Source organism: Labrus mixtus, chromosome 17 (genome assembly GCF_963584025.1).
Source record: "Labrus mixtus chromosome 17, fLabMix1.1, whole genome shotgun sequence".
Lineage (NCBI taxonomy): Eukaryota > Metazoa > Chordata > Actinopteri > Labriformes > Labridae > Labrus > Labrus mixtus.
The window spans coordinates 25,479,116-25,497,491 of NC_083628.1; the positions used below are offsets into that span (position 1 = coordinate 25,479,116).

The 18,376-nt window shown below is 39.6% G+C and overlaps 1 protein-coding gene across 2 annotated transcripts in view; it reads right to left on the bottom strand.

The window, feature by feature from the left end:
• Positions 1-3,539, bottom strand: part of cntfr (ciliary neurotrophic factor receptor) — a 222,296-nt gene extending 218,757 nt beyond the window's left edge. For both annotated transcript variants that reach the window (XM_061062200.1, XM_061062199.1), the window contains exon 1: positions 3,283-3,539. The gene's annotated coding sequence lies outside the window, so the exon portion shown is untranslated. The remainder of the gene's footprint in view (positions 1-3,282) is intronic.
• Between the last annotated feature and the right edge of the window lie 14,837 nt (positions 3,540-18,376).

The following is an 18,376-nucleotide window of genomic DNA, read 5'->3' on the forward strand; positions in this document are numbered from 1 at the left end:
GTGTGACTGGAATGAGTCTGACATTGATGTGACTTGATCATGGAGGAATCTGAATCATATCTTTGTCAATCTTGTTTAACTATAGAAGCACACCGTCTGCTCTGGATTAGAGAGTAGGGATTCTTGTACAGTAACAGAGTACATCATCAAAACAACAGCATCAACTGCTGAAATAACCATGATGTTTGTCATTCAAACAGCACAAGCTATACATAAAGACTGCTAAAATGGCCTGAATGTTTTCTGAAATGTTCCTTATAATAAAGTACAACAGAAACTGTTATGTATTTAAGGCCAGAACAGTCACTGATTCTGTCTACATCTACCTCCTCAACTCTTCTCCACCCCTCTCCACACCAGCTTCCAATTTGTAGCATTTGTGTACAATCCAGCATTGAGATCCCCCCCTCAACCCTCCACTGATCAGGCCTGAGCTCGGACATCTGTCAGAGGATGTTTACCCAGGCAGTAAGTATGTTTGGGGAAATATTATCCTAGTTTTACCTTACCTTTCTTCTATCTGAAGCATAAACACCAGCATTGCGATGTGGGGAGGGTAGAAGAGAAAAGGGGAATTTAAAGAAGGCACGAGTGGGCCTGAGTGAGTGAAAGACATGGCTGAGGGTGAGCAGTCAGCAACAGAAACTAAAGGTTAGAAAGCAAGACAATAAGTATAAAGATAGTGAAGGATAAATTCAGGGGCAAAGAATTATACTTAAGAAAGTCAGCATTTTATAGTCTGCTAAAAAAATCAATATACAGTTTCCATGTTTGACATACAGAAGGACAAAGACTGACACACACATGCTTACCATGCATAGGGAGACAAAGGCAAGTTTCCCTTATTGCTATTATCTGTCCCGTTCTTCATGTCAACACATACATGCTTGTGCACGAACACACACAGGCCTCTTCCCGTCTGGTGTTGCTTCCAGCCTAAAACCAAACCATGTGTGGGAGCTATCTTGTGCTTGCCTAAACTGTATGCCCTGTTGGTGCAAGGTCCTTCCATTTTAAAAAGGGCTGGAAAGACATTTATTTCCTGTCTCACTGCTATCAATCTGTCTTCCTGTCTCTCTTTGTACATAGGGCTTTGTGCCCCTCTGTGTGCTTTTGACAGAAAGTGTCGTTCCTCCCACTTGCCTGTCTGTATTTTTTGCCCGGGTATCCTTTTCATCTTTTGCCTGTTTTGCTTGTTAATCATTACTGTCTACAGCCCTCTCTGCCTGTCTGCCCTCATCTGCCTGCCTCTGTCGTTCCTATTTGTACCCCTTTCTCCGTCTGTCTAGCTGTCTTTCCCTCCGTTGAACTCTTTATGTCAGCCTTTCAATTTTCACCCCCCCCCCCCTCCTCACTCTCCCCAACCCTCACCTCTCCCTCCCACTCCACCACCAACTAGGCATGAAAACGGAGCGCCATTAGGAGTGCCTGGGCTAAGCCCAGTCTGACACACACTGCTTTGATCAGCCATGAGTTGGGCTAAACACTTTGCTAAACTCTCAGTCTGAAGGGATTGGGGGGGTGTAAAGGGGGAGCAAAAGTAGCAAGGTTAGCAAGGGATGGGACCAGTATCAAAACAGAGAAATCAAATTGAGATGGAAACCCCATGAAAGAAAAACACTGAAGACCCAAGCTGTCCGACAGTACGTTTTCCCTTATCCCCCCCCACCCTTGTCTTTTGTCACATTTTTTAGCTCATGGTTTTCTATCTAGTGCCTTCACTCGCTTTCACTCCAAAACCTCCAGGTAGCCACTGAGCTGCATCACTAACAACCACTGCAGGTGCACAACACGCAAAGGTTTCACAGAACGATTCACATTGAAGAAGTAATGCGAATACACTAACAGATCATATATCAGGATATCAGAAAGTCCCCCAACCATTCTTTGCAGAATCTTCCTCTGAAAGCAATTTGCCCGTCTTGTTAGTTCAATATGTATTGCACACACTTTAACACAAACACACACGCTGTCAAGGAGAGAGAAAGCGAGATAGTAAAAAAAAAAGACCAGAGAGAGAAGATATATAGAGAGAAGACCTCCATAACTGACAACAGACAGAAAATATTTAAAAAAAATAATCCAGTGCTTTTTACATTCAGGCAGGCAGATACCAAACCTGCAGCAGCAAAAGGACAAAAAGCTCCCGTCTCTTCTCACAAGGAGAGAAGAGAAAAGGGATTTCCGCTCAGTGCTAATCAATCAGGCCGTGATAATGGCTCCCATGCCTAGCTGTCGACTAGAGGGGTCAAGGCATCCCGTGACCCAGCGCCCAGGGCCCAGGGGCCAAAGCCCCTCTCAGAAAAGCACCCCAGGACAGACTCCCCAGGCTAATTGTCCAAGCCAGTGTCAGCCTTTTCAATGCCCCCTTACCACCCCCCACCCCAATCCTTCCACTTTCTTGTTCAGTCCACTCTCATTCTTGTCCCTTTCGCTCCCCTTAAAACCATCCTCACAACTTTTCTGCAATCCTCTTTCTTTTTACACAACTGAGCAATCTCATATGTCTATCAATGTTTCACCTTAAAGCCAGCCGGTATACCAGCATGGGGAGGGAAATGAGATGGAAAGCAAGGAGATAGATGAAAAAAATAACAATAGAAATGCAAAGGGCTTCAGACTCAGAGAAAAGTTCATAAAAAGACAGAGAGAGCATGTCAGCATCAGTGGTGGAAACAGCAACGGACAGGGAGGGAAGTCAGAAGTGAGGATGGAAGAAACAGACAGAAAGTCAGCAGGACAGAAAGGGACAAACAGATGGAAGGAGGATATACGAACCCCACAAACATTTCACATATTGCTGGAAAAGATTGCTGTGTCCTATCTGCATATCAACGGGTTTCTGTGAATCACAGCCTGAGCAGCGCGTATCTCAGGGAGGCTGTTCAACATCAGTCAGGTTGACCACCACAATGCAGCAGGGATACAAAACAAAAAATACAGCGGGGACAGATACACATACACACAAAGGAGAGCAAAAGAGTCTGAAGCAAACCCCACTCCAGCTCCACGCAATGGCATTCCTCTCATTCCAAGCTCACGCTGCTAATTAACAGCATTAGATCCCACAGACACAGGGACAGATTGATGGAGAGGTATCGTGATGTTGCACTAGCTCCACATCTCCGCTGTCACCTTTCCTCATTTTTACGTACTTATAGCCCCCTCCATCCCACCCTTCTCCCTCTCTCAGGTATTGTCAAGTCCCGGCCACACAACGCTGAAGAAGAGCAAAGTCCAAAAATCAAAATGAGAAGAATATGAAATAAATTGGCTACTCACAGGAAGCCTCCTCTTTCTGTATTTCTTTTTTTCCTGATCAGTCACTCTTTATCCTCTTCTTCACTGTTGCAAGGGGAGTGTCTATCCCGGCGTGTGTGTTATGTCAGTCCGATTGAGGAAAGTTGCAATCAGCGCGCATGAGCATGTGTGTGCGTGCGTGAAAGAGAAACGGAGAGAGAGAGAGAGAGAGAGAGAGAGAGAGAGAGAGAGAACGTGTGCCTCTGTCTCTGTGTCTCACACTGCTCTGAGTGAGAGAGCCGAGGCTGTTTTAAACAGGCTGCTCTCCCCATGTGACCAGCCCAGCCACAGGCAGGAATACATTACTGAGACACACACACACACACACACACACACACACACACACACACACACATCCTCTCTCTTTCCCCCTCCTTTTTTTTATCTCTTGCCTATACCCACACAGTGTCCACAGTGCACCCCCTAGCCACCACTTAGGGTAGTGGAAGGATTAGCCCACACAAATGATATATACACATGCACAGAAATGAAGCATAACACATAAACATACATGAGGAGACATGACCTGAGCTCCCACTTTACATGTGGAAGTTATTCTCTTTCACACTCACACAGAATTGCTGCTTTATTTAATTCTTGTTTTACATACTTTAATAATCACAAAGAAGACATTCTGGTTTCACACTTTGTTATTGAGAAACATGATTCTCACACACATGGGCCCAGAATACACACATGCACAAACAGGACCTGTGGACATGCATTAATGGAGAGATGTCAGAGTGGGGCTGCGCCAGAACTGTTGGAGTTGGACAATTTATTCAACAAAATGTTCTTTCAATGTTTTTTGACTTTTCCATCTCTACTCTGGCAGTTCTTCACACCTGCGAGCACTGACCTTTTCAGAAATGGGAACCTTTTAAAGTTGACCTTCTGTTGAAAGGCTGATACAATATAAATACAGCTATTACACCGTAAGCAACTGTAAATGAACACACAACATATTAAGTGTTTGGAATTGAATATAGTGGTGGCGAAAAAAAACTAAAAACTATGTATACTCTTAAATCTTTAAAGTGAATTCTAAACATGACAGAGTAAGAGATATATTGTGTGATGAGGGAATGTTCTCGGGAGATACATCAATAGTTCGTCAAGGCTACAAAACAACACAGAAGCATCATTTGTAACAACTCCAGCCAGAGCAGCATTCAGACACTCTGTGCGATTGATAGTTTATCAGCTGCTGAAACATTTATCATTTAATGTTGAGAACTTTTAGCACCATATTGCTGCTCTTCAGATCCTTGAGATGCAATAAATAGCTCCTGAAAGCAATTTATTATCAAAACAATACCCAAGAGGGCAGTCGTTCCTGGGCTTACAAGCACTATTCACAGCACCAGTTTAACACACCTCCTAATGTTGACACATCCAGGCCTGAGGCATGTTAGTGCCAGAGCCAATACAAAGCTGCTAGACTCAGTGTTTTAATCTCAACTTACTATGTGAGTTGCATCGTTAACTGCAGTCTGTTCCCTCTATCATTTAGTCCACTACCTGGTGTTTCTACTTAACAAACTCACATTTAAACAGTGTTTGTCTGTCTTGGCTTACCTTAGCCATTTTTGTAATTTTGTATTGAAACAAAAAATTTAATATTTAAAACAATGTAGTGGCTCAACAATCTGGCCAAACTTTCCTCCTTTAAATACAATACAAGGCGTATACCACCTGACAAAACAATGTGATAACTATCTATAAAATTAACATGACAGCGTGACCGGAAGCATATCACGTTACCATCGTTGTGCCAGTTCTTGTTTCCATATCCTCAATAAAAGTCTGTTTTATTTCCCCATCAGTGGTCCAAAAACTGACCACTGTGCTAAAGAAAGAGTGTGAGCGTGTGTGTGTACCCTGCATGTAATTATGTATAGGCTACAGGCAACGCTGTGGCCTTCACAGCATGGCATCTGTTTGAAATGACAGATTAGAAATGAGTGCACCTCCTTTCAGAGCACTAGGTAAATGGACTTGAGCTTATATAGCAGCGGCGAGCTTTCTAGTCTTCCAACTACTCAAAGCTCTTTTACACTGCCTGTCACACCCACCCATTCATACCCTTTCACACACTGATGGTAGTGATCGCTATGTAGTATCATCCACCAGAAGTAACTAATCCCATTCATACACTACCACTGAAGCAGTGGGAGCAATTCAGGGTTAAGGGTTAAGTGTCTTGCCCAAGGACACATCAGACATGTTGCCCAGCTGGGGATCGAACCCTCGACCTTCCAGTTGAGAGGCGACGACTCTACCAACTGAGGCTCAGACTTGTTATTCTCCAAACGCATCGCCCACCCACCCCATAGAGTCCAAGCGCCAAAGTATTTCTGTCAAGATACATTTTCATGTTATTCATTGTAATAGATTATTTTCTTTATTCACTCTCCTTATCTGAAATAAACACTTGATTGTGCACACCATATATTATTTGCACACCCACAGAGGCTATCTGAATACATTACTACAAGCACCAGGATAGAATGTGTGTCAGCTGCATTCTCTGGCTCAATTTAATATCTAAGTAAGCCAAAGGTACCCTTATCTTTAGCCTCTTGTGTACTCAAATTTCATTTTTAGAGACTCGTTTGCAATATTAAGGCAGGAAGGAGAAACCCAAGCAGTAGAATTTTCTTGTTATAGGTCATGAACTACATCAAATAGCAGCTCATATGCTGGAAGAAAACTGATTGTAGAGCTATGCCGAGCTAAGCCGCAGAGATTCTCTGAACATAAGCAAAGTTTTCTTACTCACCTAACTTGGATAGACAGGGGTGATGTTGAAAATCAGCTAACTTGCAAACTTAACTTTCAGGCATTGATAATAGCATATACATATATATGCCCCACAATCATATACGTTAATGCAGCAGTGTGTGTGTGTATAGAAATGTTTTAAACAAAGGATGCTGCAATAAGGATATTTAGGGCCTATCCCAATTGATGGAACTGCTGTTGTACTATACAAGACACAGGATGTATTTAAAACCTTTTATTTATTCATCATGTAGCTTTATCATCTAAATCCAGGTTAAAGCTTTGGATGAATACACATTTGCTTATTTGTGTGAGGGAGTGTGTGAATATCTTTGGGACTGGCTGTACCTAATTTGTAGTAGATGGGAATGATAATTATGATTGCTAATAATGATTAATTTTTATTTGGTTAAATAATCAATTACTGTTAACTGTCAAGATTTAAAATGACCTTTTTTATCTAAGTATGTGTGTGTCCAAATAAAAAAAAGTTTTGTAAAATCTAAAAAATTAACTGTCTTTCTCTCTCCTTTTTAAGATGCTTTTTTTCCTTTTTTTTTAACCGTATGGAAATGAAGAACATGTTCCTAATGTAAAAGGAGAGTTGTCTGATCAGCTTAACCCCAAAACCTGGATAAACCAGCCATATGGAAAAATACAACGATAAAAATAATACATTTATATATTTTAATAAATAATATTACTGGGTTGATCAGACACCTCCTCACCTCTCTTGTATAGCATGCACCTTAATGACTTAATAATAATGGCCTTTAGGTAGGTAAAACTCTTTGATTAAGAACTGGAAGCATATTTCTGCTCCAGCTCTGTGCAAACCGTAAAGCATCACTGCCCTCATGTGCTGCTCAAGCCTTTAACAGTTCTTCCTAACATACAGTAAACAAGCAAGCTAAAGCAGAGCAGATTGAATGATTGTCCAATTAGATAATGATCAATGCTGGAGTGCTGCAGAGGGAACTTAAGAAAAGCCACTGGTTTGTCAAACAAGTGAAGTGATGTCTTTCAGTCTGTTTGCTAACACACAGAGGGTTAAGACATACATATTACTAAATGACACAGATTTAGATCTGTGACAATCTAGCCCATTATAATCATAAAGTTTATTTTTTTTATCTATAAGGACCCACCTTCTTCCAAGTATAACTGGTGCTATATTAGGGCGGCTGTGGCCCAGTTGGTAGAGAATCTGCTGCTCGCTTACAAAACAGCGACAAAACGTCTCCTCCTTACTTTAACTCTCTCATCCAGGTCTACACTCCCTCCCGTCACTCCAATGAAAGGCTGATCCAACCTTCACAACAGGGTCCTAAGTCTCTGACTAGACTCTTCTCCTCTGTCGCCACAGCCGGTGGTGGAATTAACTTCCAAACTCCATTGGATCTGCAGAGTCCCTCTGCACCTTTAAGAAAAAAAGCTAAAGACCCAGCTCTTTCATGAATACCTACTAACTTAATGATGATGGTCTCCATATTATTGATGATGATGATGGTAATGACGATGGTTTTTGTTTGATAACGACGACTTATAAGATGGTTTCTATACTGATTAGAGCTCTCAAGAACTGCCCTCAATGTTGCACCTGTGTGTCCAATCAGACTCAAAGCTGATTGTTTGCTCTTACTGACATTGTTCCCTTTTTTCTGTCTCCTTGCTTGTGTTGTACTTACTCTCGTCGCTTTGGATAAAAGCGTCTGCTAAGTGAATTGTAGAATTGTAGAATCTTGAGACACTTCACAAAAATGTGTTCACTGATATAGTAAAAGTTGTTGAGCTTGTTTATACATCAACTGGCTGCCCACCGGCCACATCCTGCCCCCCCAAAGCTTCCCATCCGGCCCCCAGAATACAATTAATTCAGCAAATATGTTGAGGAAAGAATGTTGTGGTTTTAGGTAATCTTTTTCAAATCCATACACAACCAAAAAAATAATTGTGTATGAAATATTTCGTTATCAGGAATGACGTAATGTTTTTGTTTTTGTACGATTACATTGTGTGTAAGAGCAACTGTAATGTCCGAATTTCCCTCTGGGATTAATAAAGTATATCTGATTCTGATTCGTTTTACAGATATTCACCTGTTAGTTATTGTTTATTATATTATTATAGCCAAATTATCAACAAGGAACAAGCTTAGAGTTACTGCTCTCAAAAAAGGTGTGCTTGCTGCACTAATTGTGCATTCAAAAGTGGTGAAGCTGAAAATAAGCTTTTCTTATCTAACTTCGGGTTTTTTTCTGCATGCTGTTGTTAAACATTTGTTTTGTTTTTATTTTAAAAACAACCTTCAACATATGAAATGAAGAAAAAAATGAAGAAAAAAAAATTACCGCTATTATTTTGCCAGAAATCAAATGTTACTCTGCACATCAAATAAAATGTAAAAGAGCCCTGATCTGTGATTAAACAATAAACATGAAAAAAATCAAAGGGCTGAAATACTCACATGGTAGAAATTACATTTCCCCTCTGACACAACTTCTTCACATGGGGCTTGACAGCTGTCAAGCTTATGTGCAAGCGTATTTTAAAGTCCAGCCTCCACAGTGTCTGCCAAGACAAAAGCTGTCCTTTGTACACGTGTAGATGCTGAGCCCTGGCCGAGATATTAACCATTTTATATGTTTTGTTTTTGTAAAACATTTAATATCCATGTTCTACCAACTGTTGCAACCCAGCATCCTGTTTGATACAACTAAGTGACAGTAAATGTAGTGCAGCAGTACACCATGTGATAGTTTTGCTCCTTTGATCCCAAACATGACACTACAGCTCGGCTGCCTCCGGGCCATGCTAAATGTGCTAGACCAATTTTAAATGCTCTCTAAGGCAAACATCAACAAAATATCATAGGTCCCACCTGACAAACATTATCACTAAATTTCAAACCGCAGCGTAGGACTGCAGTCCAAGGTTTGATGGAGGGCATCAAAAAAAGGGGAATACATCAGGGTCTATTTAGAGAAGGTTGGATAGCCTTTACAGACTAATCCCTTAATGCCAGGCATATTATTATAGACTTTATTAAATATATGTTATCGTGTGTGTGTGTGTGTGTGTGTGTGTTTTAAATGTATAAGTCCTGCATTTAAAGGGATACTTCACCCGTTGAAACATGAATCTGTATTGACATTGGGTCATATATGTAGTAGAAATGTGAAATCAATTTTGAAGTTGGTGCCTTCTTGGCCGAGAAAAGGCAGAAAGTGTCTTTTTGGCTCATGTTGATGAAAGACACCAAATCCCAGAATGCACAGCACCGCAGGCCACTCCCACTAAGGTCCTCTACAGACATTTTTTTCAACACATAAGGACATTTCCTCAACTGATAACGAGATTTCTTCCAGAAGGAATTGGCATCTTGGAAATTCCTGTCAGAAAACAGAAAAAATCTATGTCTGTGTCCATAGACAAACAGTGAGAGCACCGACACTACCAGTCCGCCCCAGCTCCTTACCGCCGCCGGCTCGGCTGCTGTGGCCAGCGGCGGCGGCCAGCAGCCGTAGCATCGGTCTTGTTCTTAAGTGTCGTAATCTTTATTTCATTTTTACAGGTGCAAGACTTCTGCTGATGGCTTTTCTTTTATAAATAGACTGAATCCTGTGTGATTTGGAGGTGAACGGAATGTTTTAATGGTTGCTCCAAAAAAAAAAATGCTTATGTTTAAGTTCCTGTATCACAACTTTACCTGTGCGGGGACTGTAGCATCTCTGTAAGAATTCCATAGGTTGCAGTTCTGTATCTGACTGTCCTTCTTTTTCAGCCCAGCAAAATAAAAAAATGTTAGTATCAAATCATAAACAACATTTCTACTGCTCTGCTGTATAAATCTTTTTTTAAATTCAAATAATATGTTCTGTGCACAAAAACATAGTAGTATATGTCCTCTGGGATAACATCAAGAGAAAGGCAGTAGATACACTGAAATGTCTTGCAGGAAACTAAGGGCAAACGGCTTAGCTTTACACTGTAGCCTACAGGCAAGATCAGGCTCTGACTTGTGCTGTGCAAAGACCCAGTGGAAAGGCCATATGCCTCTTCAACCACTGATTCATTTTCATTATCTTTTGTCAAATTTGGATGAAAATATAAATAAATACTATATCTTTGTGAGTGCACAGTATTTTTTATATAACTCCCCACAATAAAGAGCAGTTACACAAGGAAACATGAAACAGTGTGTTTTGCAGGCTGTGCATGATTTTATCCTCTGTAGTAGCCTACTTAAGTACAGAAGTAATATGTAACAGGGATCCAAATACTGCATTAAAAAAAACATCAACGAGTTCAAGAGCTATGTCCACACATGTTAAAGCTGTGGCTCAGTGTTTTAGAGTCAGTTATCTCTATGAACGCTTGATACCCAGCTTTGAAAGACAGAATCAGTTTACACATACATCTACACATACATCTACACACACATCTACACACACATCTACACACACATCTACACACACATCTACACATACATCTACACATACATCTACACACACATCTACACATACATCTACACACACATCTACACACACATCTACACATACATCTACACACACATCTACACACACATCTACACACACATCTACACATACATCTACACACACATCTACACATACATCTACACATACATCTACACACACATCTACACATACATCTACACACACATCTACACACACATCTACACATACATCTACACACACATCTACACACACATCTACACACACATCTACACACACATCTACACACACATCTACACACACATCTACACATACATTTACATCTGTTGTTATTCTTTGTTAAGCATCTTTGAGTATTTATAGAAGTACTATATAAGTCTAATTTATTATTATTATATTATTATTATTGTTATTATTATTATTATAGTGTCTAATTAAAGACTTTGTGATGGGATTGCCCCGACATCTTAAAAAAATGGCACAAAATAAAAATGATCCACAAAAAAATTATTCTACAAAATAAAAATGAGAGCCAGTTGGATGTTTCAGAACAATTATTTTGGCAAGGTCATTGTAGAACAAAAGATTTGACATTGTTACGTAACGGCCTTTGGAGTCCTTCCTTCCTATGGATAAACAAGGACAGACTGACATTGAATACAACAAATACAACACACATTTTTTTTACACTGAAACTATTTTCATCAAATACTGACTGTTTCTTTGTCACATACTGTAGTACAGTAGAGGGAACTTAACATTGCTTGCATTAACAAATATTTACAGACATTGAGATGATATGAGAAAGGGCTAAATATCCATCACAGTGTGATGCAGAGTTTGGTTAACATGGGCAGTTGCTCGTGATCATTTACAGAATGACTGATGAGGGAGGCTGTGGACATATCAGGTTACCCGTTAGTAGTTTGCTTACTAAATTGTTGTATTCAGTTATGCTGACAGTTGCTCCAGGGCTTGTTTGTATATTGTGTTGATGAAGATATGAGCAGACAGCAGTGATGAGAAGTGTATGATGAGAATCCCTAAAACATTTCAGTGAGTTTTTAATGCAAATTATAGTAAATAAAGATGTCCTTCTTCTCAACACTTGTTTGTGTCATGAGAATTCCCATCTTAAATGAGCTATTAATGGTTGAATCTTGTGATGAAGATTTGAATTTAGATATCTGACAAGAGAAACCTCTGCAGTGTTATCAAAATAAAATGTGTTTTTTTTTACGCAAAAATAATCCTTTGAAAACAAGGAATTAAAATGTGACTTAGATGGCACATGAGTTAATACTCACTAAGAACTGTCCTTGAGCCATGTGCTGCACCTCTACTTATATAACAGAAGTGATTCAAGGTTCACCCTCCTTACAAAGTAAAGAAAGTGTTTCAGTTGCTGCTACATCAGATGTTTAAAATCACACAATTTTACTAATTTCTGTGTTATGAAATTACAGTATCAACATTGTCAAGGCCTCTGTGTAATAGAAGAGTTAACAAACAATAAGAGGTCAAGGGATTAGAAAGGGCCTGCTTCTCCCTGATTAACACGGTTGACAGAGTTTTCTTAATGGCATTGGCAGGGCATAGTCTCTGTAGCTGCAATCTTGCAACATTGTTTTTTCATGAAAAGCATGCTATACATTTTAAACAGGGTTAGTACATGAGGTGTACATCACTCCTTTGCAAAATAAACACAAGTTGAATATCAGCTGAATTGTTCTGATGAGTCTTGGCATTACATTTATAATAATAAAAACATTATTTGCACATTATGTTTCACAAAGTCCCTGGTACTCTTGTGAACACATCCTCAGTTTAACATGTAATCATTTGAATCATAGGTCATGAGTTTATTTTCTGTCATGCAATAATTGAAGCCTGAGATAAGAGGTAAATTGAATGTTTCAATCAAACACTGGTATCTGCAGAGATTAAAACCATGAAAACACTGCCTGCTTGGTATTTTAATGAAGATAATCAATGACATGATATTGTTGTAGAGCTGTTAAAATGCATGGAGACAAATTCCTAAATAAAGGCGTAATTTCAAGATGTTTACCTGTGCAGGGATTTCAGCGGCATATATGTCATTCTTATTTTTCACCATACCCTTCAAGGAAGAAGGTCTAGAGTTTTTTTTTTTTTTTAATTGTGAACCAAGCATTGACATATGATCATCTATACGGTCCTTTTGAAAAGTAGATCAGCATACTGTTGCATACCTTCACATATTTCACACATCCTGTAATGTTTTTGGTTATTAGAATGTAATTCTGATAATCACTCTCTCAGTTTTTTTTCACATAGCCATTTAATACAGTGTTGTGATATAATTTTTGATTATAGCTACTTTAAATGCAAGTTAAATTCTGTGTGTAGAAAAACACTCAGGAATTATTCCATTTAAAAATCACAACCAAGTCGATTGTGTGCACAACAAACTGTTTAATATGCCCCTCTCTACACACCCATATTCCAACATAAATGGTCAATGCAAGGCACCTAATTAATATTGATGCATTTAAATTAGCCTTTAGTCAGTGGTTCTTTATAGAGAATGATGACAACAACTGAGAGTATTATATCATTCCCAAAAGTTATCGAGCAATGCCAATGCATCCATCAGCAGAATTGCACACGAGTGTCACCACAGTATTTATATGTTTACAGCAATTGCACTGATTGCTTCACATCATGCCAAAATGTTCTAGTGAAACAGTGGAACTGCTTGCCCTGGGATGTACTTAGATGATGGAGTTTGATGGATGAACTTAATTTCCTTTATTGATGTCATTTTTTATGGTTAGCTTAGCCCGCATTATGATGAGGCAGGGATCGTATCAAGTGTACCAATTGTGTGAAAGTTGTCAATGGTATTATTCCCAGTTGCAATTTACACAATCCATACGGCATTAGAGATGTGCTTGAAGAGGTGGCAGGAGAAGAGACCTCTCCATTATTGCATGCCCAAAGGATCCTGTTTGTGCATGTGTGTGTATTTCGGCCTGTGTGTGTAGCATGTTCATTAGACAGAGTGTAAAAAAAATGAAATTCCCCTCACTAAATAAATACAGTATAAATTATTATTATTATAGCTAAGTTTCATTTACTGTAGAGATATTATGGTGAACACTAAATGACATCTAAAACTGTTATTTCATTGTTAACTGATATTTGTACAGTATTACAAACTATGATTACATTTTTTATTTTCAATTCTTTAAAGGTGTAATATGCTGTTACGTTGAGGGTTTAAAAAAAGGAAGAGGACCAACTGTAGACTAACAAAAAGGTATGGAATTCAACAAAAGGCAAAAATGAAAGCTAACTTTTTTCCCCCAAAGATCCAAATCAAGCAAGGTCCAATTGAAAATGCAACTAACAAGGAACAAACTACTGAGGAGCCACAAGGGAAAATCCACAAAATAAAAGAATATTCTAAATCCAAAGGAAAACATAAAGTCAATCAAGGGAAAAAACACTAGACCCACAAAGAAAATCCACTTGGAACTCAAGGACCAGGTTTAGGTTGGACATAGTACAAACTTACACAGAGACTAAAGGTGTATCTTATGTGTCTTAAAAGCCGTCAGGTCGCTCCTCGGTAGACCCAGAAGTAGTTCCAGACCCCCAATATTAAGGAGAGTCTCAAATCCACTAAAGCAGCTCAGAGTAAAGAGGATCAAGGCGAGAGGAGGGAGATCTGAGGAGTGATGAGTGAGGATACACGAGAGCAGGATGCATGGAAGTCTTTTTAGTGACAGACAGCACAGCAGCCGATCAGTCTTCATTAAAACTTCACAACATCGGCAGATCAAATAATGGAGATAAGATGCACCTTAAAAAAGATGTCATAAGGAAATGTCAACAGATTATTAACATCTAAAGAGTCGGTGTATGTGATTATAATATTTGTTTTCTGATTAACCATTGTTCATTTTAGGTCTTAAAAATCAAGAGCTTCACAAACAACTCCATTAAAGACACATATTCTCTTTTTCTGGTCAGTTATTTTCTCTGTTAAATTTAATTATGAAAAGATTTCAAGTCTGAGAGAGTGGGAGACTGTCTGGCAGTAAAAAAAAACACTTTATACATTCAACGTCTTGTCAATATAGTTCAGATGGAGATCACGGCTGCACTCAGTCAGAACACTGATTGGAGCATCAGGGAGAAAGCGAACACTAAGGGGTGATGGGACTGGTGCTAAAGTGCAATATCTACTGAACAACTTCTCTGAAAGACGCATTCTATACTTTTAAGAGTTTTTTTGGATATAAAGAGCCATGATTGATCATTTTATCACTTGAATACCATGATGTCTGGCCTTCTACCCCCTATGCAAAACAACACAAAACATACTGCTTGTTTGGATGTTAAAAGATAAGTGGGTCTACAATTAATGTTTGTTATTAATTCTTGATACAATGCCTTCAATTCAAAGTATCCATATAGGTCAAGGACTTCTCTTGCCCTCTTGTAAAATGTGTCTCATAGATCAGACTATGCATAGAGACTGACATATGCCTCTTACGGTTTGAAACAACAATCACGTGATCCCTGAAGTCCAGACAATCAACAACTGGTTTCCTACAGCACTGTTGTTTTTAAATGAGAGCATATTTTAATAATTAAAACTTTAAACTGTATGCGGGGCGCTGGTGGCGCAGTGGTTCGGGTCCGGCCTGTGGCTCCTTTCCCGCATGTCGATCCACTCTCTCTCTCCTTGATTTCCACCTCTATCCAGTGTCCTATCTCTCCATTAAAGGCACAAAAAGCCCAAAAATAAATCTTAAAAAAAAAAAAAAAAAACTTTAAACTGTATGCCACTTGCTCAACACCTCGGAGAACTTTGCCATTTCAACCTGTTTATGTAAGTTGAGGTCAAGGAATAAACTTCTTTGGCTAATGAAATGGATGTTTATTCATCAAGGCATTAATATGATTCTCAAAGTTCTTCCCAACAAAACAAAACCAATGTCCATCCTCTGTTGCAGTCCTCAAAGGTTTCAGCACACTTGCATCATCTTGCTAAATATTACATTTCCCCAGTGTTTGAGCTTGTGTGCATGTGGTTATGGGTTTTTGCTAGAGAGAGAACATATGTCCATGGGTTTCACTGTTTATGTGTCTTTTTTTGATAATACGTGTGAGACATAGAGCATTTGTGATGCTGAGATAAAGCAAAAGTGTATTTGGATTTTCTGGGGAAATATAGAGTGACACAACGTGTGTGTGAGAGTGATGGAGACAGAGTGAAAGAGTATATGATAAATATTCAGTATTTATCAGCATGTCTGGGAGTGTTAGCTGAGGTCAGGGAGAGAGATTCCCCCTTATTGGAAGACTGTGGATGGAAAGCAACAACACGCCTTTGGGCCCCTCTGCACTTGATTCCTTGAATCACAAACAGCATCCGGCCCACAAGCCTCCATCAGGGCTAAGCCAATATTTGTTTGCTCTGATAAGACGAACAGAAAATATCATTGTTGGCCATGCAGGGTATGTTTGCCTGTTGGATTGTTTGCCTTCCTGAAATTGGAACACTTTAGCAGTGATATCTCTGCAGGCTGTGCTGGTGTCATTGTGTCAAATGTTCATATCTTCTTATCGACTTACCATACAGAGACCACGTAGGGAAGGGATGATTTTATTTTAAATTTAGAAAAAAGAAAAGTATCGCTTTAAATACTAGGACAATTTTAAGTCAAACCTCTGTCGTGAAGTCAAACCTCTGTCGTGCTGTGTGAAGGATTTAAGGATTTACATTAAACACTGCCAAATGAATGAGTCAGTAATTAAGTTTAAAGCTTAATAACATCCCTAATTAAGGTTTAGACCTTTTTATTTTTGTTTTATTTTTTGGTATTGTTTAGTGCAAACTGTTTTCTGAATCAAGGATATACACACAATGTTAATTTAAAACATTATATATTGGAAGGGTTACAATTAACAGATTATTTGTGTTGTTCAGATGTCTGAGTTAAAGGGCGGCACACAGACGGTTGCACAGAACAGTTGGGGATTTCAGTGCCCTGCTCAAGGGTACTACAGCCAAGGAAATGAACAGACACCTCTCTCCAGCAATGAGTCCCAATTACATTGGCAGTGAACCAAGCCAAGTCCCTATACAGCCTTAGCTATGACTGCCCCCAAGTCAAAACCTTGTCCATACTGTAATCTTTCAGTTGAACAATTGTGTGTAAGAGAAGACAACCCCGGACAGAGAACAAGCACAATATGGTGATATAAAGTGTACATGACATGCAGAGTTGCATTAGAAGTGTTTTTCATGCCCGTGTGTAGCTATTTGTGATTGTCACCAAGAAGTCTCAATTATTTCCTGGGAGCTCTTGAGCTCTCCTAGGCTCCTCAAGATCGTCGGTTGACGGCTTGCCAGAACAACCCCCACCCCACCACTACCCCCTCCCCACCGGATCGTGGGTTGGCGGCCTGCCAGAACAACCCCCCACACCCCCTCCCCTCCCCACCGGATTGCTGATGGACGGTCTACCTCCCCCCACCCCCTTGCTCTCTATCCCTCTTCCTGCATCTTATCCCATCTCTCCCCCTATCCCTTTCCAAGCCCGGCGCAGTCTAGGCCTGTGAAGACTGTTTCGTCATGAGCCGGGGATCCGGCCGAAGATTTCTGCCTTTTAATAAGGCAGTTTTTTCTTACTACTGTAACTTTTGCTGCTTTGCTAAAGTGCTCATGATGGATAGGCCGGATCTTTGTAACATAACAATGAGTAAGGTCTTTTTACCTGCTCTTTTGTAATGTTAACAGACAAAGAGTAAGGTATTTTACTTGCTTCTTGTAAAGTGTCTCGAGATAACACTTGTTATGAGTTGACGCTATACAAATAAAAGTTGATTGATTGATTGATTGAATTAATGAATTTTATACATCTTTTTTTTTTTTTAGTAACCAGCATTTGCAGTGTATTTATTGGCCTGCATTTTAGTATTTGTGCCCTAGAGAACCCTGGGGATTTAAATTTACTTTCTGGAAGTCATATGATGCCAGGTTAGATTTTCCATTCAGACTATATGATGAAAAGATACTCAATGACCAAAGTAAAGACAATGTGGCGTGTTTGACATGTCCTTTGGCTTATACTTCCTTTATATATGAAATGTAGGTACTGAAAGCACATCAACTTGGATTTTGATTCTCACTCACTCTATGAGAAACCATGTCTAGTTCAATCTGCCCCTCACTCTTTTTGTCTGGTCAATTTGCTGTCTCCCTTTCTTTTGCAGTCTAATCTTTGAACCCTCTTCATGTTGTTATTCTACTCCTCCCCTTCTTTATCCCCCTCTTCATCATTACTTCTCCCCTTTATCTTTGACTGTCAATCATTTGACAGGGTTTTGAGTCCTACGAAGGTCATACACTTCTTACCTGGGTATATCGCCACAAATTTTTGTGCCTTTATTGGAGAGATAGGACAGTGGATAGAGTTGGAAATCAGGGAGAGAGAGAGAGTGGGGAATGACATGCAGGAAAGGAGCCACAGGCTGGACTTGAACCTGGGCCGCCTGCTTGGAGGACTGTAGCCTCCATATTTGGGGCGCGCACACTAACCACTGCGCCACCAGCACGATATCTTATGCTGCACACCTAACCTGCGACGGAGCATTATGGTTATGTTCGAGATAAGAGATCAACCTGTGACAATCTCCGCCCGCATCAGATCTTTTGATCGTGGTGCTCCTGGAGCTGATGGAGAGGGTTGGACACTTCACATGTCCCAAATGATTTTACATTATAGTCTGTAAAGTTAATAATTATTTTTTATTGA